Source organism: Tachysurus fulvidraco, chromosome 5, assembly GCF_022655615.1.
Source record: "Tachysurus fulvidraco isolate hzauxx_2018 chromosome 5, HZAU_PFXX_2.0, whole genome shotgun sequence".
Classification (NCBI taxonomy): domain Eukaryota; kingdom Metazoa; phylum Chordata; class Actinopteri; order Siluriformes; family Bagridae; genus Tachysurus; species Tachysurus fulvidraco.
The window spans coordinates 1526335-1551133 of NC_062522.1; the positions used below are offsets into that span (position 1 = coordinate 1526335).

Genomic DNA, 24799 nt, shown 5'->3' on the forward strand with positions numbered 1-24799 from the left:
CCGACCTGAACCCGAGTGGTGCTCTGTTATTGGACTTCTGTGCTAGTTACAGTTTGTCCATAACAAACACCATGTTTAAGCATAAAGGTGTCCATCAGTGCACGTGGCACCAGGACACCATAGGTTGGAGGTCGATGATCGTGTCGTAACTCAGAGCCCGTCTCCAAGTTAACACATCGCAGGGTGTAATCCTCTAGTTAAACTTAACTGATAACTCTATAATTACTACAAAAAACACTGAGATAACTCCTCAGACCTGGATGAGAATGAGCAAAATTCTTTATTGTGGTCAATCAGCCAACAATCTTCTAAGAGAAATTGCCAAGTTAAAAGTAACAAATGAAAACCCCAAAAAGAGCATGTCATGCAAAAATCAATCAAAGACAGAAATAAATCAAAAAGAAAAACTCTCGCGACGTTCTTGCAAAAATAAAAACACCCCCGCGACCCCCTGAAAATCTCCATATATACCCTGGCACTCCTAGGCGTCCCACCTGGTGACCTTCCTCACATCCACTTGTTTCCCGACTTCGCCCGCTATGTTTTCACAAATTTCCCCTTATTTTTCCAGCACCTTTCACCCATATGCCCATTTATGGATTTTCCTCCTCTTATTTTTCATGACCCAAGACTAAACACCTGGGTCTTCTTCAGTCTGCACAACAAGTTGATGAACTATGGTCTTCTTTCTACACAACAAGTTATGAGCTAAGGTCTAAAAACTAAGGTCTTCTTCATTCTACACAACAAGTTATGAGCTAAGGTCTGGGCACCAAGGTCTTCTTCATTCTACATAACAATTTTGTATTTGTTATTACAAATGTGCTCAAAAGAGCCTTACTTCCTGGTCACAGTGAAGGATTGATCCTTTTTTTACAGCTACAATGAGCAAGTTTCCTCATTTCATTTCTTGCTATGATAAAAGTTCTTGATTATATTGGTTATGTTGTATTACTGTTTTTGCTAAGCCCTTGCTGTTATAATGTTGCTTTGTATTTTCATTTTCACTTCCTCACACATTGTTGATCAGAGAGCTCAGACTGACTAGGCCTGACAGCCCCGAATCTGGTTACTTTTACTAGGTTTATGATTACAATAAACATCTTTGGCCTACAACATCACCTACATATGTCTTATGACACCAATTGTAATATTTTGCAAGGCTTAATACTTTACTTTGGTTATAGTATTGTAAGGAATGATACTTTAACCTCTTACCTGTCGCCCCCCTATTTTCATGATTTTCGCCTAGATGACATACCCACCTAAAAAGTGGTACAGCTCCCATATACTTTGACACACAGAGGTGAGCCTGGTCTCATTGGAAAGAGTCTCTAGTTTCTGACACAAGTGTCAGGGTGATTCTAGGCCTTACTGAGAGAGTTACAGAAGCTAGAATGGAGGGTTTTTATTTCTGTCTGAGTTGTTTACCTGATACACTGAATACATACATTGCTGTATTTAATGATGGGAGGTAAACAACAAAAATGTTGTTTCACCAAAAAAAATTGAAGTCAAAAGACTCAAAAATGGATTTTATATGAATATTTTTCTACGGACATGTCCGTCCGTTCATGTTTTTCTTGTTTATTTGTTTACTGTATAGCTTTGTATAAAGAGACCGCATGCTTAGTTCAAAAGTCCTATAACAAAGAGACCCTCTGCCTAGAAGCCTGCTGTGAAAAAATGCCTGTAAACTGACACCCTGAGGTGTGAGAGTGTGAAAAGTTCGGGAATTGCGCAATACAGTTGAAAAATATTAATATGCGCATGCTCATTGCACAGCCTGAACTCACCAGATGTATCATGTTGCATCTCGTTGGAATCATCTCCTTATTGGCTAAAGAGCTATGATGCTCGCGAAACATCAAATCACTACTGGAGGGAGCAATTGTCAGTCAATAGGAGGGTGTCCCACATAGCATGGAGAGACCTCATTGGCTTCTTAGCTGCCTATCTCTGCACCTCAGGCACTGGTTGGCTCATGAGAGGGCTTGTTTGATTCGTTAGACCCTCGACTACAAATCTGATGCGTTTTGAAAGTTTTGTAAGTTTCCTATGAGAAGTAGGAGTCAAACAAATGACAGAAGTGAACCGCTCTTTACTGTTTCCGGTCAGAAACATAATTCTTGTGAAGCGAGCAAAGCGTTTTGGATTAAAAGGCTTACATATTCCAGTTCCTTGGACTCTTGGGGATTTTTACAAGCATTTGTTTTGGAAAATACATTAACATTAGTGAAAATGTGAAGAAAGGGAAATTTAAAGACCAGCGTTTAAAGGTGAGTAAACAAACCAAACTAGCGCCACCTATCAAATAGTTAAATTACTATGACTGCTATAAATCATATTATGCTTTGTGTGTGCATTTATTAAAATCCTGAGAGTCTAAGCTTTCAAACAGTATATAATTTAACCATGTATTTAGAGAATTTAATGCTTAAAAGTTACAATGAAGTTGATGCACTCTCGCCTCCTAGCGGTGGTGGGTCGTTCTCACGACGGTGACCTGATAAGTGGTTAAACTTGACATAACTGGATTTTGACCCTTAGACACCAATACAGATGTCATCTAGTAGTTGTGGCTTTGCAGGAACAGGAGAGGTAGGTGAGGTAACCATTTTGTGGAGTGGTTGGGAGGCAGGAATGGCAGCCATCTTGAAAACAGGTGCAGGTAAAACGGTAGCCATTTTAGGGGTAGGTGCAGACACAGCAGTCTTGCTTGCGAAGCGTTTTCTTCTGAATGCCCTCCTAGACAAGGGTTCAGGCATAGTAGCAGCCATTTTATGACCTAAGACGGGCATGTTGGCAGCCATTTTGGCAGTAGAGGCAGGCGTGGCAGCGGCTATTTTAGGAGCAGAGACTGGCATAGTGGAGGCCATTTTGGGGTTAGATGATTTTCCATCCGGGTTTTCCTATAAGTTCCATCGGGTTTGGCTTTCTATATTACTGACAAAACCCCAGAAGTCTAAATTGGTTCATCCACACAGTCATTGAAGTACTTTAATTCCAAGTCACTGAGGTTCAAACCAGCCGCACATGTCCAGAATAATTGGGCAAAACAATTCACCACTCATCCTTGTTTTCAGAGAGACATCAAGTCATCCAACCTGTCCCACCATTCTTCCTCAGTGGAGGGGGGGCAACACTTGAACTTGGGTGCCACTGTATCGGTACATGTCGGGGTACGGAAACACACCAATCGGAATGGGGAAAATATCACTGCTGAATCCTTGGATGAGTGGTCAATAAAAGGTGCCGGAAGACTTACTGGGAATGTTGGATTTAGTTGTTGGGTTTATGGCCGATGTAGTGATGAAACCAGGGTGGATGAAATAAACCGCTGGATCTTTTCGGGCGAAGTATTCTGTCACGCACATGGAACAGGTGAGATCCAAATGCTGGTTTATTAGGCAATATCCAAAACAGGCAATGATCAAACATCAGGCAAACAACAACATCAAAAGAAATCAAAAAACAGTAGTCAATAATCCAGGCGTAGGTCGGGGCAGGTAGCAAATATTCATAAACAGGATAGACAAGCAGGGTCAAAACAAGGCAATAGACGGAACAGAATAATACACTCAGAATGCAGACGGTGCTAACAATACTTCGTGCCATCAGAGAGTTCTGAGTGAGCTTAAATAGACCAGGTGATTACAAACAGGAAACAGGTGTGCTGAGTTGGTGGTGCAATGAATTGTGGGAATTCGAGTCCTGATGATAAAGTGCAGCAAATCCTCTGTAGGCCAGCAGAGGAAGCCCTCATGGCTCTCATAAAAGATATCATCTCAAATATTTATTTATCATCAACAAATGCTGACTTCCTTAAGGTGAATTTTAATAAGAAGAAGCTTCAGTCAAACTGCTTTTAGTGTCGCTGCTCCCAGGATGTGGATCTCACTCTCAGTGTTTATCCATCAGTCACCTTCACTAAATACATTTACACAGCAGCTTAAACACAGTGTGTGTGTGTGTGTGTGTGTGTGTGTGTGTGTGTGTGTGTGTGTGTGTGTGTGTGTGTGTGTGTGTGTGTGTGTACCTCAGTATCTCCAGTGTACAGTGTGGATCCTTCAGTCCATCAGAGAGCAGCTTCACTCCTGAATCCTGCAGTTTATTGTGACTCAGGTTCAGTTCTCTCAGTCTGGAGGAGTTTGAGCTGAGAACTGAGGACAGAACTCTACAGCTTTCCTCTGTCAGATTACAGTCCCACAGACTGGAAGAGAAATGATGAAGTGTTACATTTATTTCTCTGATAATGAATTGAGGTGTTTCCAGCAGTGAGAAATAAAGTGTCCACCTGAACACAAGGTTCTAATATCAAAATAAAAATATAAAATAAACATCTGTGTATAAACTTGGACTGCTCATGGACAGATCCATGTGTGTCATATGAGACGATGTATTTAACTTTCTGTAAGAAGATAATAACAGAGATGTCACTCTGAACAAACACGTCTCTTTATTTCTAGCAGAGAGATGTTCATACAGTGTGTTCAGCAGCTCTGGGGAGTTCTGCTGGAGAACATTTACACATTTACACACTGTCCTTTACTGCTTCATTACAGTGTGTTCAGTGTGTAGATCTGTGTACATTGTACACACTTTTACTTTGTGTTACAAACATTTTCAGGAATAGTTTTGCACCCATTGAACAACAGAAACAGGTCTATAAAATGGTAGCAGCTCCATGAGGACAGATAACACCAGAGAAATGTATTTATTGTCCTCACTGTAAATATTGTGTGTGTGTGTGTGTGTGTGTGTGTGTGTGTGTGTGTGTGTGTGTGTGTGTGTGTGTGTGTGTGTGTATTTACACAGGGAATTCTCTTTTTTGGGAAACACCTGGTTTCCTCCGGGTACTCCGGTTTCCTCCCCCAGTCCAAAGACATGCATGGTAGGTTGATTGGCATCTCTGGAAAATTGTCTGTAGTGTGTGATTGCGTGAGTGAATGAGTGTGTGTGTGCCCTGCGATGGGTTGGCACTCCATCCAGGGTGTATCCTGCCTTGATCCCCGATGACGCCTGAGATAGGCACAGGCTCCCCGTGACCCGAGGTAGTTCGGATAAAGGTAGTTCAGGACTCGGTTGTTTGGTCCACTAGGTGGCAGTAATGGGTAGTATAAAGTTGGGTGCATTGAGTGAAGAAGTGTTGGTAACTTGTATGTCGTGGATGTTCCCGGTGGAATAAAGAAACCTGTTCCTGCAATCTCTATTTAGAGCTATTTAGAGACCAGTGTGATGTTTCTGGAGGATAAAAGCTGGTTTATTAATTACTTGTGTTTGTCCCGACATTTTTATTTAAATGCTGTACAACACTTTAGTATGACTAGAGTATTAGTGTGTTATTAAATGTGTGTGTCATGTACACTGATCTACACACTGGGGAAATAAATGTACTTTGTTCTGATGTGCGAAGTGATGTAGATCTTTCAGTATTTTCACAGAGACAGTAAAACTGCTGGTGGTGTTTTTTTTAATAACCTTCACACAGAGAGACACATCCCATAGTACCCTCAATACACAGATCAGATAAATAAGTGTTTTTCTATATGGTGTGAATTAGCTTTGTTTCTGATGGTGATATTTATCACTATTGACCCTGTTTTTGCTCTTTGGATTATTGCTTCTTCAGGTTTGTGGATGTGATTTGTTCTCCTCATGGACTGTTTGTTACACTTATTTCAGACTCTGCCTGTTTTTTGACCCTGCCTTTGCTTACTGATTTTGGATTGTTTGTCTTATCTTTTCTTCATTAAAACTTCTTCACATGGATTTTGCCGACTGGTCATTACAGTGTTCATGATCACCTGGGTACAGTGTAGATCTCTTTTTCTCTCCTTCCAACCGTTTCCTTTCCCTTCACCACATTCACACCTAATTCACCTTTCCTGTAAACTGGTTCCACATTTTGGTCTTCAGCTGCTGTTATATTAATAAGTCACAATAACTCCCATTTACCTTTTATAGAGTTTTAGTGTCTCTAAATACAAATGTTCTGTGCTGTGTAGCATTTGCTCAGGGTTTTAAATGATCTGTAACTAAGTTCCAGTTCTGATCACATCTCCATCTTTGTTCTTCTTGACCTGAGTGCAGCTTTTGATTCTGTAGACCAGGATGTTCTTCTACACAGACTTGAACACTGGGTAGGTCTCTCAGGACCAGTACTAAACTGGTTCACATCATACTTGTGTGCTAGACAGTTTTATGGTCAATTGTGAAGTCACTCATCAAGACAACATGAAATTTCATTTGGAGATCCATAAAGATCTGTTTTAGGAGCCTTGCTTTTCTCCCTCAACATGTCTCTTGTTCGACTCAAACACATGAAATCAGTTTTATAGTTATGTAGATGACACAAAAGTTTATATATCAGTGTCACTGTGTAATCAGGAGCTAATTAACAAACTGATTACATGCTTGAATGAAATATCTGACTGGATGTCACAGAACTTTCTACAGTTAAACAGGATAAAATGGAGATATTAATTGTAGGTGATAAAGAAAATAGAGAATACTTATTGAAAAATGAGCTGGGATACAGGTTATAAATCTGGGTGTAATAGTCGACTCTGACCTCAGCTTTGGTCCTCACATCAATAATATCTCTAAAGTCACATTTTATCATTTGAGGAACACTGAAAGAATTTGTCCATTTTAATGTAAAGAAGAAACAGAAAAACTTTTTCTACATTCAATCATTCCAAGTAGATTAGATTAATGTAACGCTCTCTTTTATGTTTTTCACAAAAAAACCTTTATACATTACAGTTAGTAACCAAATCAGTCCTATTGTACAGGAACTGTACTGGTTACCTGTGACATCCACAATCATTTTAATATCATCTCAAATATTTATTTATCATCAACAAATGCTGACTTCCTTAAGGGGAATTTTAACAAGAAGAAGCTTCAGTCAAACTGCTTTTAGTGTCGCTGCTCCCAGGATGTGGATCTCACTCTCAGTGTTTATCCATCAGTCACCTTCACTAAATACATTTACACAGCAGCTTAAACACAGTGTGTGTGTGTGTGTGTGTGTGTGTGTGTGTGTGTGTGTGTGTGTGTGTGTGTGTGTGTGTGTGTGTATACCTCAGTATCTCCAGTGTACAGTGTGGATTCTTTAGTCCATCATAGAGCAGCTTCACTCCTGAATCCTGCAGTTTATTGTCACTCAGGTCCAGTTCTCTCAGACTTCTGAGGACAGAAGTCTAAAGCTTTCCTCTGTCAGATTACAGTCCCACAGCCTGGAAGAGAAATGATGAAATATCAGAACATTGACCTTAAACACACAAACACAGCCATAATCCAGCTAAAGTTGTCAGTGTCACAAATCATAGGACAGGACACCACATCAGCAGATTTACAGGAGCAGGGACGTCTTTCTGCACTCCACAATCTCTCAGCTAGAATTTATTATAAGACCATTAGGTCATGTACATAACACACATGTGAGAGCGAGCAGCCTACAAACACTACACTCTGATCTGTGTTCAAGTTTCTACAACCAACACTGCAGATACAGTGCATTTTATTACAGAAAATAAAGAATTATTCAGCTGTACACTAATCTAGCCATGGGGGTCACAATCCAGTGACTTCTGTGCTGGTCCCAAGATCGGATAAATAGAGAGGGTTGTGTCAGGAAGGGCATCCGGCCTAAAACATTGCCAAATCTAACTATGCGAATCATCAGTACGAATTTCATACCGGATCGGTCGAGGCCCGGGTTAACAACGACCGCCATCGGAGCCATTGACCTACAGGGCGCCGGTGGAAATTGGGCTACTGTTGGTCGAAATAGTAGAGGAGGGAGGAGAGTGCACAGACAGAGAGAAGAGGAAAGGTAAGAGTGTAGGACTGAGAATAGGAACTCTGAATGTTGGTACTATGACAGGGAAAGGTAGAGAGCTGGCTGATATGATGGAGAGAAGGAAGGTGGATATATTGTGTGTACAGGAGACCAAGTGAAAGGGTAGCAAGGCTCGTAGTATAGGAGCAGGATTCAAGCTGTTTTATTATGGTGTGGATAGTAAGAGAAATGGGGTAGGTTTGGTCCTGAAGGAGGAGTTTGTGAGGAATGTCCTGGAAGTGAAGAGAGTGTCAGACAGGGTGATGAGCCTGAAGTTAGAGATTGAAGGGGTGATGTTGAATGTTGTTAGTGGTTATGCCCCACAGGTAGGTTGTGAGTTAGAGGAGAAATAGAGATTCTTGAGTGAATTACATGAGGTGATGGAGAGTATTCCCATGGGTGGTGATAGGAGCGGATTTTAATGGACATGTTGGTGAGGCTCTCTCTTGGGTCTGGTCTTGACATGGCGAGGGAGCTTGCGTGTTCCAGTGACCCTGGAGAGTGATACCGTCGGGAGCTTGCTCCTGGTAGGGTCACCCTAGGCGGGCCGGTCTCCAGAGTAGGTTCTAGACAAACAAAGACCCCAGCATGTCGGTATGCTGTGAGGTGGCAGCCCCACCAACTGACTATTCTGCGGAGGGCTAACAACCCACCCAGGAGAAACCTCTTTTGTTACGAAACCGATCAGAGAAAGAAACTGGACTGCTCAACATGGTAACGGACCCCAGCCTGCCCCCGACCAACAAGTACGGATCAACCTTTGTCATAGGACCCGAGTCGCCACATGGAACGTCCAGACACTCCTTTGCCCCGGAGCTGCCACCCTGCTGTCCCGAGAGCTCTGCCGCTATAACATCTCCTTAGCAGGTCTTGTGAAGCACGGCATTGCACGGCAATGGCGAAATAACAGCAGGCGACCATTGCTACTTCTGGAGTGGCCCCAAGAGATGAACAGACCTTTATGGTGTGGCCCTTGCCATGTCAAAGGACCTCCGCAATCAGCTGGACACCCCTGAGCGACAGATTACTGTCGGCCCGCTTTCTCCACCAACACGGCAAGATGACAGTAATCGTCGCTTATGCTCCCACCAATGTTGCTGATGAGGATGCGAAGGATGCTTTCTTTGACCAACTCCACCTGGCTGTTGGCCTAGCCTCACCACATGACATCACCATCATCCTCACCGATACCAACGCCACTTTGTAAATCAGTGATCGGTCCACAGGCTCACCTGTTGGCACAATCTTTGCTGACAGGTCCACAAACGACAAAGGTAACTGCCTTCTCCTTCTCTGCTACCATAATAACCTCTGTGTCACTGATACCTGGTTCCCACGGAAGCTTATCCGTTACTGGAGAAGCTACAGCCCAGATGGCAGAACCAGGAAAGCACTGGACCATATCCTCATCTCTCGACGCTGGAAGTCGATTGTCGCCAACGGCCATGTGTACCAAGGAGCAGAGCTTGGCAACACAGACCATCGCCTGCTGGTGGCCCATCTCAAGTTAAAGCTGCGAGCCAACCAGCACACCAAGACTCTGCCTCGCCTGGACTCCTCCCTGCTCAGTGACCCAAACATCTCCACAGACTTCAGTTGTGCCATCCGCCGTACCTTTGATAACCTGGCTAAAGATAAGGTGAACGACTGGCAGACCTTCATGGAAAGGTTCATCCAGTCAGCTCACAATGTCTTCGGACACTTTCAACCTCCCCGAAAAAGCCCTGGATATCGGAGAGGACACTTATCATCATCGACTGGCGACTTGAGGCCCATCTCCGAGGTGACCTGAATGAGTATCGGCGACTGAACCGCCAACGCAATGTGGCTATAGCCGAGGATAGAGAGAAGTTCTGGCAAGCAGAAGATAAACACCTAGAGTCTGCGGCCAATAATAACAACATGAGCCGTGTTTTCAGTCTGCTGCACCAAGCTTGTAATGGCCCCCGCATTAAGACAGCCCTGGTGAAAGATTCTGATGGCAACCTTATAGCAACTGAAGCAAACTGCCTCGAACGCTGGAAAGAGCACTTCAGCCTGCTTCTGCAGCATGGCACCTCCCCGGCCGATCCCACCATCTCATTGGCTGCTAATGCTGCAGCCCCTATTGTTGCCTGCAGTACAAGCCCTGTCACACCTGAGGAAGTGTGAGCCGCCCTGGGGAAACTTAACAACAGGAAAGCCCCTGGCATATGTGCAATTACCACAGAGATGCTAAAGTCAGGCAGTGAAAGCATTGTCGAGTGGCTTGCCCGCATATTCAATGAGGTGTGGGAGACAGAGAGGCTCCCCAGCGACTGGACGAGAGGAGTTATCTTGCCCTTCTGGAAACGTAACCTTCTCTCCATCCCCGGCAAGCTCTTTACCAGGATCTTGCTTACTCGTGCTCTCCCAGCCAGGCCCAGCAGGCCGGCTTCATGCCTAATCGATCTACAATAGACCAAATCTCCACCGTTTGCTTGCTGATAGAGAAGACCTATGAATTCCGTAAAGATCGTCATCTTTACATCGGATTCATAGATCTGAAGTCTGCCTTCGATACCGTCTGCCACACTTCACTGTGGAGTATCCTACACACCCTTGAAGTAACACCCAAGATCATTGCCCTGTTCAAGCTGCTTTATAGCAACGCTCAGAGCTGTGTCCGCATCAACGGCAGAGACTCAGACTGGTTTCTCATCTCCAGCGGTGTTCGCCAGGGCTGCGTGGCTGCACCTGACCTCTTCAATTGCATCATTGACCACCTGATGTCCAGGGTTTGTGAGCGGGTCCCCGGTGTGTCCCTCAGCAGCTACCACCTGACTGACCCTGAGTGTGCTGATGACACCATCCTGCTCAGCACATCCAACAGCCAGCTGACAGATGCTCTGGCCATATACAGTGAAGAGGTGGAGAAGCTCGGCCTCCAGGTGAGCTGGACAAAAACCAAGTTCATGTATGTTGGTGACAGACCACATCCACCTTCCCTGCGGCTTGGCAATGATTTTGTGGAACTTGTCAAGAATTTTGTGTATCTGGGACCCATAGTTACAGGCAATGGGGACATAAAACCAGAGATTACCCGCAGAAGAGCCCTGGCTGCGTCAGCTCTGCAGTCTCTCTGGAAACCACTCTGGCGGCACCTGCTATATGGCTCGGAGACTTGGCCCTTAAACAAGACACTGGCTGCAAGATTAGATGGCTTTGATAGCAGGGCTCTCAGAACCATTGAGAACATCAGGTGGCCCCAGCAGGTTTCCAATCAAATGCTTAGAGCCCGCACATGCCCTGCTGGCTTGGCCGTGTCCTCCGCCTCCCTTCTGACTATCCAACGAGAGCTATTCTCCAGTTTGGTCCGAGGGCTGCAGGCTGGAGACGACCACGAGGTAAACCCCGCACCCGATGGCTTGACGTCCTTGCGGGCGACCTTCAACAACAAGGAGTTGCTATAGAGGATGCCGAGCAGCTGGCACAAGACCGTCAGTGCTGGAAACAACTAGTTCATCTGGTTGGCTCAATGCACAGGGATGGGACACCCCCCTACCCATAGCAGGAGCCAAATTGAATTGAATTGATTGTTGGTGAGGGGAACACAGGTGATGAGGAGGTGATGGGCAAGTTTGGAGTTAAGGAAAGGAACAGAGGAAAGGAGGCAAGTGTAGCAAGACAGCATAGGATGGTGATGTGTAGGATGACTCTGATGGTCTGTAAGAGGAAGAGGTCAAAGATAGAGAAGAAAACCAAGAGGTGGAAGCTGAAAAAGGAGGAATGTTGTGAGGAATTTAGCCAGAAGTTGAGGCAGGCTCTTGATGGTCAGGTAGTGTTGCCAGATGACTGGGAAACTACAGCAGAAGTGATCAGGGAGACAGGGAGAAAGGTGCTGGGTGTGTCATCTGGAAGGAGGAAAGAAGATAAGGAGACTTGGTGGTGGAATGAGGAAGTTCAGGATAGCATCCAGAGGAAGAAATTAGCCAAGAAGAAGTGGGATAGGGACAGCATTGAAGAGAATAGACGGGAATACAAGGAGTTACAGCGCAGAGTGAAGAAGAAGGTGTCTAAGGTCAAGCAGAAGGCATATGATGAGTTGTACACTAGGTTAGACACTAGAGAAGGAGAGATGGACTTGTACAGGTTAGCTAGGCAGAGGGATCGAGATGGGAAGGATGTGCAGCAAGTTAGAATTATTAAAGATAGAGATGGAAGGATGCTCACAAGTGAGGAGAATGTACAGAGGAGATGGAAGGAATACTATGAGGAGCTGATGAATGAGTAAAATGAGAGGGAAAAAAGAGTAGATGGGGTGAACTCTGTGGAACAGGAAGTAGATTAGAAAGGATGAAGTCAGGAAGGCTTTGAAGAGGATGAAAAGTGGAAAGGCATTTGGTCCTGACGACATCTTGGTAAATGTCTGAAAGTGAGAGTGTCTCTGAGAAATGTCTCTAGGAGAGACAGCATTGGAATTTTTAACTAGTTTGTTTTAACAGGGTTTTAGAGAGTGAGAGGATGCCTGAGAAATGGAGAAGGAGTGTGTTAGTGCCGAAGAATAAGGGTTACGTGCAGAGTTTCAGCAACTATAGGGGGATAAAGTTGATGAGCCATACAATGAAGCTGCGGGAAAGAGTAGTGGAAGCTAGGTTAAGGAAGGTAGTGGAAATTTGTAAGCAGCAGTATGGCTTCATGCCCAGAAAGAGCACTACAGATGCAATTCTTGCTCTGAGAATGTTGATGGAGAAGTATAGGGATGGTCAGAGGGAGTTGCCCTGTGTGTTTGTAGACTTAGAGAAAGCATATGACAGGGTGCCAAGAAAAGAGCTGTGGTACTGTATGAGGAAGTCAGGAATAGCAGAGAAGTATGTTAGAGTGGTGCAGGACATGTATGAGAGGAGCAGGACAGTGGTGAGGTGTGCTGTAGGTCAGACAGAGAAGTTCAAAGTGGAGGTGGGACTGCATCAGGGATTGGCTCTGAGCCCCTTCCTGGTTGCTATCGTGATAGACCAGTTGTCAGAGGAGGTCAGACAGAAGTCTCCTTGGACGATGATGTTTGCAGATGACATTGTGATCTGTAGTGAGAGCAGGGAGCAGGTGGAGGAAAACCTGGAGAGGTGGAGGTTTGCGCTAGAGAGAACAGGAATGAAAGTCAGTCGTAGTAAGACTGAGTACATGTGTGTGAATGAAAGGGAGGGAAGTTACAGGGGTGAAGAGGTGAAGAAGGTACAGGAGTTTAAGTACTTCGGGTCAACAGTCCAGAGTAATGGAGAGAGTGGAAAAGAAGAAAAGAAGCAAGTGCAGGCAGGTTGAAGTGGGTGGAGAAAGGTGTCAGGAGTTCTGTGTGATAGGAAAATGTCAGCGAGAATCAAGGGGAAGGTGTAAAGGACAGTGGTGAGACCGGCCATGCTGTATGGTTTAGAGAGTGTCACTGAAGAAGAGACAGGAGTCGGAGCTAGAGGTAGTCGAACTGAAGATGTTGAGGTTCTCTTTGGGAGTCACAAGATTGTGATCTTCAGCGCTCCCTCTCTGACACTGTGCAGATCTTCCTCATCCTCCACCTCCCTCTCAGTGCATGCTGGGTAATCTGGACTCAGGAGCTTCCTAAACCTCTTCAGCTCATTCTTTATCAGAGTGATGACTTTGTGTTCCAGCTCCTGGTTAGAAACACACAGGAACAGATCTAAATATTATCATGTTACACAGTGAGATAGGCTTTTATTTTATCACAAGAAGAAAAGTCTATTTTTATTATCACATTTAAAACTCATACAACTGATTACCCATAATGCTGCTGCACATCAAGACATGACAAGGGATCACAACACACACATTACACACTTTAAACACAACACACACATTACACACTTTAAACACAACACACACACCTTGAATATAGAGTCCAGCTGATTTGTGCTGATGTTGGATTTTTGTGGTCTGTGAACAAACAAACCCCATCATGTAATATGGACTATATGTATTCATAGCTGCACAAATCACACACTAATAAATACAGACACAGATAGTTAACACTATCCTCTTAACAAAATACACTGATTTCAGGATTTCCTAACTGACACCAACATGTTTAGAAACAAATGTTTGAATAAATGAATAAAATCTTTATATTGTCATTAATGTCCCATGTGTAAATGTTCTTCTGTAGCACCACAGACCCTCCAGCTCAGGGACTGCAGACTGAACTGAACTCTTAAAGCACTTTTCCTCACTGCCAGTCCGAGAGCTGCAGCACTGCACAGTTTAGTGTTTTACTGCTTCAACACCTGATAAAGCTCATGAAGGGCTTCATAATGAGACGAGTGAGTTTGATCAGGTGGAACACTGCTGTAAAACACCTCACTATACTGACCTCATATCAGTAGAACTGTCTCTGGCTCTGAAGAAATGTGGACGTCCCATTGACTGGTCACTCTTCATGGACACACAGCTGGGTTCTGGTGAGTCTGATCTCTTCCTCTCCATCATTCTGGAATTACAACAGAAATATCAGCAATAATTAATACTCTGCTGTCTCAGCACTGTTAAACAATGTGTTCATCATTAAACACCAATAATTCCATCTTTTTAATTCAGATCCAGTCTGTACACTTATTCAAACAGGAGACAGGCCTCATAAGTCAGGAATTACACTGATATCAGGAGTCCCAATCACAGCTAACTGACTCAGCTGGGTCTTAAAGCCTGTAGAGTTCACTGACACAAAGCTCTGCTGCTCTTATGCTCCACATTACACCGTCCTTTTTACTCTTCTCTCAGTGAATGATTTGTCTAAACTGTTCTTAGATCAGATCAGTGATATATTCACTGCTATTAAACACCTTAAAGCAAAGTTGAGTTCCTGTGTTAACTAGCGAGTGTTTAGAGATACAGATGTGTCCCCATGAGACGGTGTGTATTTATTACTGGTGAATGTAAAAGTAAGTCACCTCTCGTCTTTCTTTAAGTCCTGTTTCCCAGACACACTCATGTTGGAGGTCATGTCTCCTTCTCCAGATTACAGCAGGACACACGTTTACTTCACTCCAACATCGGTGTGTTAAATTAAACCCTGAATCAGCACAGAGTTCACTTACAGGAAATAGTCACGCTATCAAGTTATAAAACAACCTGTGTACATTAAAGCTTCAGTACAAACCCACAAAACTCTTCTGTATCTAGTGTCACTTCAGTGTGTTTATATATTAGAGCTTTAGATACTCACTGTGTTTTTACTCCTGAAATCTTTTAGTTTTCACTCGTCACAAAATGGAGCTGCTGACTTTCACTCTTACTGACACTGGTCTAACTGGTTTGTCTGGTTTAAGCTGTGTGTGTGTGTGTGTGTGTGTGTGTGTGTGTGTGTGTGTGTGTGTGTGTGTGTGTGTGTGTGTGTGTGTGTGTGTGTGTGTGTGTGTGTGTGTGTTCCAAATGTGAGGATTATATTATATGAGCTACATTATAAGTTAGTGATGAGCTTTTTTATTATTGGTAAGTTCTGTTATCAGTGTCATATGATGTGATAATGAATAATAAAAGAAGCTGCACTACAACACCTCTAGGAAACGTCATCATTGTCTAATATTGAGTAAAGCACGGAATGGAGTTTAATTTATTAGGACATTCCTCAAGCAGAATGGATTCGACTGGCGGCATTATTACAAAAGTAATAATAATAATAAAAAAAAAGACATATGCACTGAATAGAGACGGTAAAAGTGGGTGGGTCCAATATTATTGGTCTTAAAAAGTAGGTGAGTCCTGTGAGTCCGGACACTCCAGTGTGCGTGTAACACTACCCAGTGTGCAGAGAAGAATACACACAGGGGGTTGCACATTTAAAAAGGTTTAATTCTGATTAACATAAACTATAACACACCATCACTCACGAGGGAACCACGCGAGAGCGCAGAGCCATAACCACTCCATGTAACACTGCCGCCACCTGCTGGCGTACCAGGAGACTAACATTTTAACACAATATTTAACCTCAAATTTATACTCATAAAGTCACATATTATTGAAGTGCAGTATTCAGTCATTGTGTTACATGTGTGTTCAGTCTGTCAGGGAATCAGGCCATCAGACATCAGGAGTGTGTACAAGTGGTACAACTTCACTCTATACTATACTCACACATCAACATCTGGGGCTCGTCTCACTCTCTGTAAAGAACTGATCCAGAGTCTGAGTGACATTAATACTGAAACATCTACAGAATGCAGCAAGACAAGAATTATTTAGTTTATTGTCAAATCAGAGATTGTCTGAAGACTCTATTTGTTGTGGTTAATAAATAAAGATTCAGTTGTTTTTGATTGTCACAAACACACACTGTAAAAAATGTCTGTGAAATTAACTGTGAATTTGTGTAAAACCACAACATCAAATTTTTATAATGTTAAAAACAATTAAACTGTATTAAATTTACAGTAATGTTTGTTAATTTCTCAACCAAACAAAACAGTAAATTTTTCAAAAAGTATGCATTAAAATAATATATTTTGGGTAAAATGTACAGCTTTTTGTAAATTATATATAAAAACTCAGTATTTCAGAAAGCAGTAGAATAAATATGTAAATACTAAATTTAAATACAATAAATTTAAATACAATAAATGTGTTAAAATTCATTAATTCATTCATTTCCTACCGCTTATCCGAACTTCTCGGGTCACGGGGAGCATGTGCCTATATCAGGCGTCATCGGGCATCGAGGCAGGATACACCCTGGACGGAGTGCCAACCCATCTCAGGGCACACACACACTCTTTGGACCGGGGGAGGAAACCGGAGTACCCGGAGGAAACCCCCGAGGTACGGGGAGAACATGCAAACTCCACACACACAAGACAGAGGTGGGAGTCAAACCCCCAACCCTGGAGGTGTGAGGCGAACGTGCTAACCACTAAGCCACCGTAACCCCCAATACTATAATTATTACAGATAAAATAATGTTATATTTTTTTATGTTAAATTTACAGATAAAATAAGTACAACAAAATTCTATTAATATAAATGTTTAAAAAAAACATGTTACATGTCTGAAATGACTAGGTATTAACAATATATCAGTTTAGGCTTGTATTAAAGTGTAGACAAATTATATATGAAGTAGTGGTGTATTGCATACATTTTATATTTGTCTTCCAAATAGTTGTGTCATTTGTCTCATAGCCTAGGTGTTCCTCAGTCTGCCATTTGTTACATTAAATTGTAAAAAAAAAAAAAAGAAGTTTGTGTTGTTTTTCCATTTAGTAATATTTATAATGTCTTAAGGCAATTTTATATGTAACTGTAATGATTTCTCATATAAAAATTTACATTCCCGTGTAAATTCACGTCTTGTGTAGGAATTTAAATTGATGAAATCTGCCTCGTCTAATCAGCATTAGATCTGATTCCTGATCATGGCAGGAGCAGCCATCTTGAAGCAGTTAACAAGCCGTTATTGAGAGCGTGCTAATCAGCCAGCACATGTGAGTTCTGCACTGGTAAGAGAAAAATTATTTTTCTTAGACCTTGAAAGACTTCACCATACAAACACCTGTTTGTGACAGAGGGCATATTTTGTCATCATAATAAATGTCAACTTAGATTGGGGGTTTTATATGTAACGATAAAATCGTTCATTTTTTTCCCTTTATTGCTGAATTTTGAATAGTCCCTCCGATGAAAGTGGAAACTACATTATTTTTTGTATGATTAAAAAATGATTACCTGCCGATTTTGCAGAAAACTACTAGACACGTTGAGTGGTTATGTGCTGCATTGTAGAGTTCATAGGAACGAACCACATTGTGTGTTAGTGATGACCAAATGATGTATTAATGTTCAGTTATATCCCTAGCAGCCAGAGAGACAAAACAAGGTTTATTTATCTACTATAATACACTTCATTGTGATTGATATTATCTCATACATGGTGGATTCTTGTCACATGTCCAGTATTCCTGGGATAGACTCCAGATCCACAGCAACCCTGTGGTTGAACATGAAATGAGGTACACAGATGTACAGAGTTAAGAGCCAGTCTAGGGTTAGATTTCACAGAGTAATCAGTTCAGGATTCAATGACTTGGTATATTTAATAGGACCAGGAATGACAGACACACAGAAAGGTTCCAACAAAAGAGTGTTGGTATATTGTTAAACACTGCTATGAGGATTGAGCCAAGCCTTTAATCTTTATTGTACTGGTTATCAGGAATATGGAATAGTATCATCAACACACACACACACACACACACACACACACACGCACACACACACACAGTACAAATAAGAGCGCTGAAACACTAGAATTTGCCTCTACACAGTGAAGTTTTAGCTCTCCCTTTTGTCAGTTTAGTAAATGTACATAACCCAACAGATAAAAAAGAAAAGAAAGAATTATTTAATCCTTTAAAAAGAATTTTAAAGAAGCATAAAGAAATAATAATGATGGGACTTGCAGTGACTGTTTTCAGTAAACTCCATATGACAGATGGGATGGTTATTAAATCAGAAACAGAGAGAAAAGAACTAAAGGATCTAATGAATGAAAACAACCTGATAGACGTGTGGAGAGAGAGAAATGTAGGAAGGAAAGAAGAGATATAGTGAAAAACTTGCAGGACAAAGATTGACTTTATTTTATGTACAAGAAATGTAGAGAACTTTACGGACAAAATCAGATATAAGGAAACAAGTTTGAGTATCGTGAGTTTTTATTTTTTAAGACTGGAATAATGTAGAAAGGGGACAAAGTGTATGGGTTCTAAATACAGAAAGTTTAAAGAAAAAACACTATGATTTTAAGTTTAGAGAAATTATAGAAAAAGAAAAAGGAAATGAAATGAATGAGGAAGATAATGTTACATTTTTAATTAAATATTGTTAATTAAATATTGTAAAATGGGAGAAAGAAAGAAAGAAAGAAAGAAAGAAAGAAAGAAAGAAAGAAAGAAAGAAAGAATTGGCCAAATTAGAGAATGAATTGGCCAAAGAGAACAAAAATATAAATATTGGAGGAGAAAGAACTCGAGTGGCAAAATGATGGAATAAAGTAAAATATATTTGGTGAAAAAAGGAAAAAAAAGAACTTAAATAATATAAAAACAAGATGCAACCAAGATAAAAAAAATGTCATGAGGAAATTAAGAAAGAAGAAATTGAAATATAGAAACATTGATCAACTACACAAAAGAAGATTTGTTTAAAGTTTAAAGGAATTTTAATAAAGATTTTAAAAGTGTTTGGTGAAAAGGGTTTGAAAAGAAGAGACTTTTAAAGGAAAATAAATAAAACAACATCACAACTGTGAGTCAATCATCTGTGGAGAAACAAATTTGAGATCCAATTAAAGAGGTAAAAATAATGTCTAAACATCTGTAGCACATGGATGTGTATTTGTGTAATCAGTGTGATGATGTGATGATATCTCTGTGTTGTGTGTAGATGCTGAAGGATTTGACTTTGGATTGTAAAAGATGTTAAAGTGTGAAGTTGTAGCTGAGAGGATAAAAGGATGTGATCAGTCACAGTTATTGTTATGGATCTTCTACATCTGAATATGAATGATTCAGCTCCCAAACTGCTGGAAATGTGGGACGTGTTCTAACGCTTCACCACCATAACTGCTTTATCCTGGAAAAAAGGTCTGAGGAGAGACTCCTGTCATACACCAGACCTGGTGAGTGTGTTATACTTAATGCTGAAAAACACAACAGGACAGAATTACAGACACATTTAAACACATTACTTATGAACAACAGAAGCATAAATACACACATTAAATGTGACATTTTACAGCACACAGTGAATATTACACAATATCATACAGTAAAGAGACAGTAAGTCAGTAACTCACTGTAGTGTCTCCAGTTTACAGTGTGGATCCTTCAGTAGATCAGAGAGCAGCTTCACTCCTGATTCTCCTGGATTATTATCATTCAGATTCAGTTCTCTCAGGTGTGATGAGGAGTTTGACCTCAGAGCTGAAGCCAGAGCAGCACAACCTTCATCTGTAATATTGCAGCCCTGCATCCTGCAAGAAAGAAAACCTTCTCACGCTTCTGCTCTATGTTTATTTTCTGTAAAGCTGCTTTGAGACAATGTCTATTGTAAAAAGCGCTATACAAATAAACTTGAGTTGAATTGAATTGAAGTTAACACACTCAGTTTTAGTATTGAAAACATAAACTACACAAAATCTTTATATACAGTACATTTACTCTCCATCTCACACACACAACAATGACAATATATCAGATCACTACAATTACAGTTACCACAGAGGAGAACTGGATGTTGTAGTGTTTATTAAAACTGTGTGTGTGTGTGTGTGTGTGTGTGTGTGTGTGTGTGTGTGTGTGTGTGTGTGTGTGTGTGTGTGTGTGTGTGTGTGTGTGTGTGTGTGTGTGTGTGAGTGTGCGTGTGTATGTGTATGTGTATGTATGTGTGTGTGTGTGTGTGTGTGTGTGTGTGTGTGTGTGTACGTGTGTGTGTGTGTGTGTGTGTATACCTCAGTATCTCCAGTATACAGTGTGGATTCTTCAGCCCATCAGAGAGCAGCTTCACTCCTGAATCCTGCAGTTTATTGACACTCAGGTCCAGTTCTCTCAGACTGGAGGAGTTTGAGCTGAGAACTGAGGACAGAACTCTACAGCTTTCCTCTGTCAGTTTACACACACGCAGACTGGAAGAGAAATGATGAAGTGTTTGATTTATAGTCGAATGAGATGTTTCCATCAGTGAGAAATAAAGTGTGGACCTGAACACAATGAGCTGAGTTACAGGTTAGAAATCTGGGTGTAATAGTCGACTCTGACCTCAGCTTTGTTCCTCACATCAATAATATCTCTAAAGTCACATTTTATCATTTGAGGAACACTGAAAGAATTTGTCCATTTTAATGTAAAGAAGAAACAGTAAAACATTTTCTACATTAAATCATTCCAAGTAGATTAGATTAATGTAACGCTCTTTTATGTATTTCACATAAAACCCTTTATACATTACAGTTAGTAACCAAATCACTCCTATTGTACAGGAACTGTACTGGTTACCTGTGACATCCACAATCATTTTAATATCAGCTCAAATATTTATTTATCATCAACAAATGCTGACTTCCTTAAGGTGAATTTTAATAAGAAGAAGCTTCAGTCAAACTGCTTTTAGTGTCGCTGCTCCCAGGATGTGGATCTCACTCTCAGTGTTTATCCATCAGTCACCTTCACTAAATACATTTACAAAGCAGCTTAAACACTGTGTGTGTGTGTGTGTGTGTGTGTGTGTGTGTGTGTGTGTGTGTGTGTGTGTGTGTGTGTGTGTGTGTGTGTGTGTGTGTATATGTGTGTGTGTGTGTGTGTGTGTGTGTGTGTGTGTGTGTGTGTGTGTACGTGCGTGCATGTGTACCTCAGTATCTCCAGTGTACAGTGTGGATCCTTCAGTCCATCAGAGAGCAGCTTCACTCCTGAATCCTGCAGTTTATTGACACTCAGGTTCAGTTCTCTCAGACTGGAGGAGTTTGAGCTGAGAACTGAGGACAGAACTCTACAGCTTTCCTCTGTCAGATTACACCGATACAGACTGGAAGAGAAATGATGAAATGTTTGATTTATTTGTCTGCTAGTGAACTGAGGTGTTTCCATCTGTGAGAAATAAAGTGTGGACCTGAACACAAGGTTCTAATATCAGGATAAAAATATAACATGAACATCTGTGTATAAAGTTGGACTGCTCTTGCACAGATCCATGTGTCTCAGCTCATATGAGACGATGTATTTAACTTTCTGTAAGAAGATAATAACAGAGACGTCACTCTGAACAAACACGTCTCCTTATTTCTAGCTGAGAGATTTTCTTACAGTGTGTTCAACAGCTCTGGGGAAAGTTCTGCTGGAGAACATTTACACATTTAAACACTGGCCTTTATTGCTTCATTACAGTGTGTTCAGTGTGTAGACGGGGCTGAAGTGGACCTTCACTTCAGCCCCGACTGCACTTGCATCTCAGAGTATGCATTCCCCTACACCTTCGTTGTCACATTTCTCAACTGTGGCAGCAGAAGAGATTTTACAACTCATCCAGTCCTGCAATCCTACCACCTGCCCATTGGATCCACTCCCTACCACTATGCTCCAGACCATCTCACAAGACCTCTTGCCCTTCATTTCCACTATCGTCAATAGATCCATAGCATCTGGTCAGGTACCAACTACTTTCAAGAGAGCAAGGGTTATTCCCATCCTAAAGAAACCTGCTCTGGATCCATCAGACATCAGTAACTACAGACCGGTATCACTTTTCTCATTTCTTTCAAAAATTCTTGAACGCATTGTCTATATTGTCAACTGTCTGTCTATCTCTCACAGAACAACCTCCAAGACCCCAACCAGTCTGGCTTTAAAGCAGCTCACTCTACAGAGACAGCACTTTTGGATGTCTCTGAGAAACTACATACTGCTAGATCAGCCAAACTGTCATCTGTCCTTATCCTCCTTGACCTTTCAGCAGCGTTTGATACGGTCAACCACAAGACTCTCTTATCCTCCCTCAAGAGTCTTGGGATTTGCTGATCAGCTTGGGAATGGTTTGCCTCCTACCTGGAAGGACGCTCATATCAGGTAACATGGAGGGGAGTGACATCTGCTCCACGCAGACTCTCCACTGGCGTCCCACAGGGCTCAGTACTTGGTCCTCTTCTTTTCTCCCTGTATACTCAATCTCTTGGGGAAGATATTTCATCACATGGGTTCTCTTACCACTGCTATGCTGATGATACACAACTTATCTTCTCTTTCCCACCCTCAGATGCCACAGCTTCTGACCGGATCTCAGCATGTCTGGCAGAAATTTCATCATGGATGACTGCTCATCAGTTAAAGCTCAATCCTAGCAAAACTGAACTGCTGTTCATCCCAGGTGATTCATCCCCAGGTCATGATCTTGCTATATCCTTGCACAACGATCTGATCTCCCCTTCAGCCACAGCTCGCAACCTTGGGGTAACCATGGACAATCATCTGTCCTTTTACTCTCATGTTGCTAATGTGACTCGCTCATGTCGGTTTCTTCTCTACAACATTAGAAGGTTTCGGCCATTTTTGTCCACACAGGCTGCTCAGGTACTTGTTCAGTCTCTTGTCATTTCTAGACTGGATTACTGTAACACACTGCTGGCAGGTCTACCTATGAACTCAATCCGTCCTCTGCAAATGATCCAAAATGCAGCTGCACGGTTTGTCTTCAACCTGCCAAAGTTCTGCACACATCCGATTCAAAACACTGATGCTGGCCTTCAAGCAAAAATGGACCATCACCCTCAAAGCCCTCAATACTCCTCGCACTGCACCCCGCAACCTCCGATCTACCAGCACTGCTCGACTGGTCCCACCATCTCTCAGGGTAAGAGGCAAGTATACTACAAGACTCTTCTCTGTTCTGGCACCAAGGTGGTGGGACGAACTTCCCCTAGAGGTCCGGACAGCCGAGTCACTGGATATTTTCAAGCGGTGGTTGAAGACCTACTTATTCAGGAAACACTTCAGCATTTGTTTCCCTATCTTTTGCATTAAAAAAAAAACATTGTAACTTTGAACAAATGTTTTAAACTCATGGTATCTTAAGTATGTAACCTAGTGAGCAGCATTAATGTATTCAATGTTAAAGATTTAAGCACTTATGTACGTCGCTCTGGATAAGGGGTCTGTCACATGCTGTAAATGTAAATGTAAATGTAGATGCTGAGAAGCTAGTTCACGCATTCATGACCTCTAAACTGGACTATTGTAATGCATTACTAGGTGGTTGTCCTGCATCTTTAATAATTAGGCTACAGTTAGTCCAAAATGCAGCTGCCAGAGTTCTCACTAGGACAAGTATGACCATATAACCCCAATTTTATCATCTCTACACTGGCTACCTGTTAAGTTTAGAATTGATTACAAACTGCTGCTACTTACGTACAAGGCTCTTAATGGTTTAGCTCCCATGTATCTAACTAGTCTTCTAACACGTTACAATCCTTCACGCTCTCAGAGATCACAAAACTCAGGACTTCTGGTAGTTCCCAGAATATCTAAGTCTACTAAAGGTGGTAGAGCATTTTCATATTTAGCTCCCAAACTTTGGAATAGTCTTCCTGATAGTGTTCGGGGGTCAGACACACTTTCCAAGTTTAAATGTAGATTAAAAACTCATCTCTTTAGTCAGGCGTACACATAATACATCCCATAATACCGTGGACTATTATATCAGACTTGCTAATATTATGATCAGCAGATATGGTAATCCCTCTCCATTGCTTCTCTCTTCTACCCATCCCGAGGCATCCAGAAATTGTACCAGCCCTGATCATCTTCTGTGCGATGAAGATTTTGGACCACTGAGATGAGGCCGATCCAGCGAACCCTGAGGCATCCAGAGATCTACCAGCTACACTTAGATTCTGCTATACTAAAAATATGTGAACTCCATGTGATCTTTTGCATCTATACAACATTTGTTAGACTGTATATTTATAACCACACCCTCCAGTGTCACCCAGATGAGGATGAGGTTCCTCTTGAGCCTGGTTCCTCTCAAGGTTTCTTCCTTACCATCTAAGGGAGTTTTTCCTTGCCACTGCTGCCTGAGTCACCTCAGACTTGCTCATTGGGGATATATACATACACATTGTGAACCAAATCTATCTAATATTAATCTTGAATTTTGTATTCTATTAATCTTTATATTATTCTTATAATAGTCTGTGTTTATGTTCTGTAAAGCTGCTTTGAGACAATTGAAAAATTGCTATACAAATAAACTTGAATTGAATTGAATAGATCTGTGTACATTGTGCACACTTTCACTTTGTGTTACAAACATTTTCAGGAATAGTTTTGATTCCATTGAACAGAAAGTGACGAATCTGCTTACAGACTGGAGGTTGAACGGCTGGCTGTCTGGTGCAGCCTTAACAACCTGGAGCTGAACATGCTCAAGACAGTGGAGATGATT

The 24799-nt window shown here is 41.8% G+C and overlaps 1 long non-coding RNA gene across 2 annotated transcripts; it reads right to left on the minus strand.

Moving 5' to 3' along the window:
• Positions 1-13700: 13700 nt before the first annotated feature.
• Positions 13701-15133, minus strand: LOC113649486. Of its 2 annotated transcripts, none has more exons than XR_007140623.1 (3): positions 15036-15133; positions 14184-14300; positions 13701-13750 (listed from the first exon to the last, which is right to left on the minus strand). It is a non-coding gene; the product is annotated as an uncharacterized LOC113649486 (long non-coding RNA). The 2 variants fall into 2 exon arrangements; XR_007140624.1 differs by lacking the exon at positions 15036-15133 and adding an exon at positions 14761-14818.
• Positions 15134-24799: the final 9666 nt, after the last annotated feature.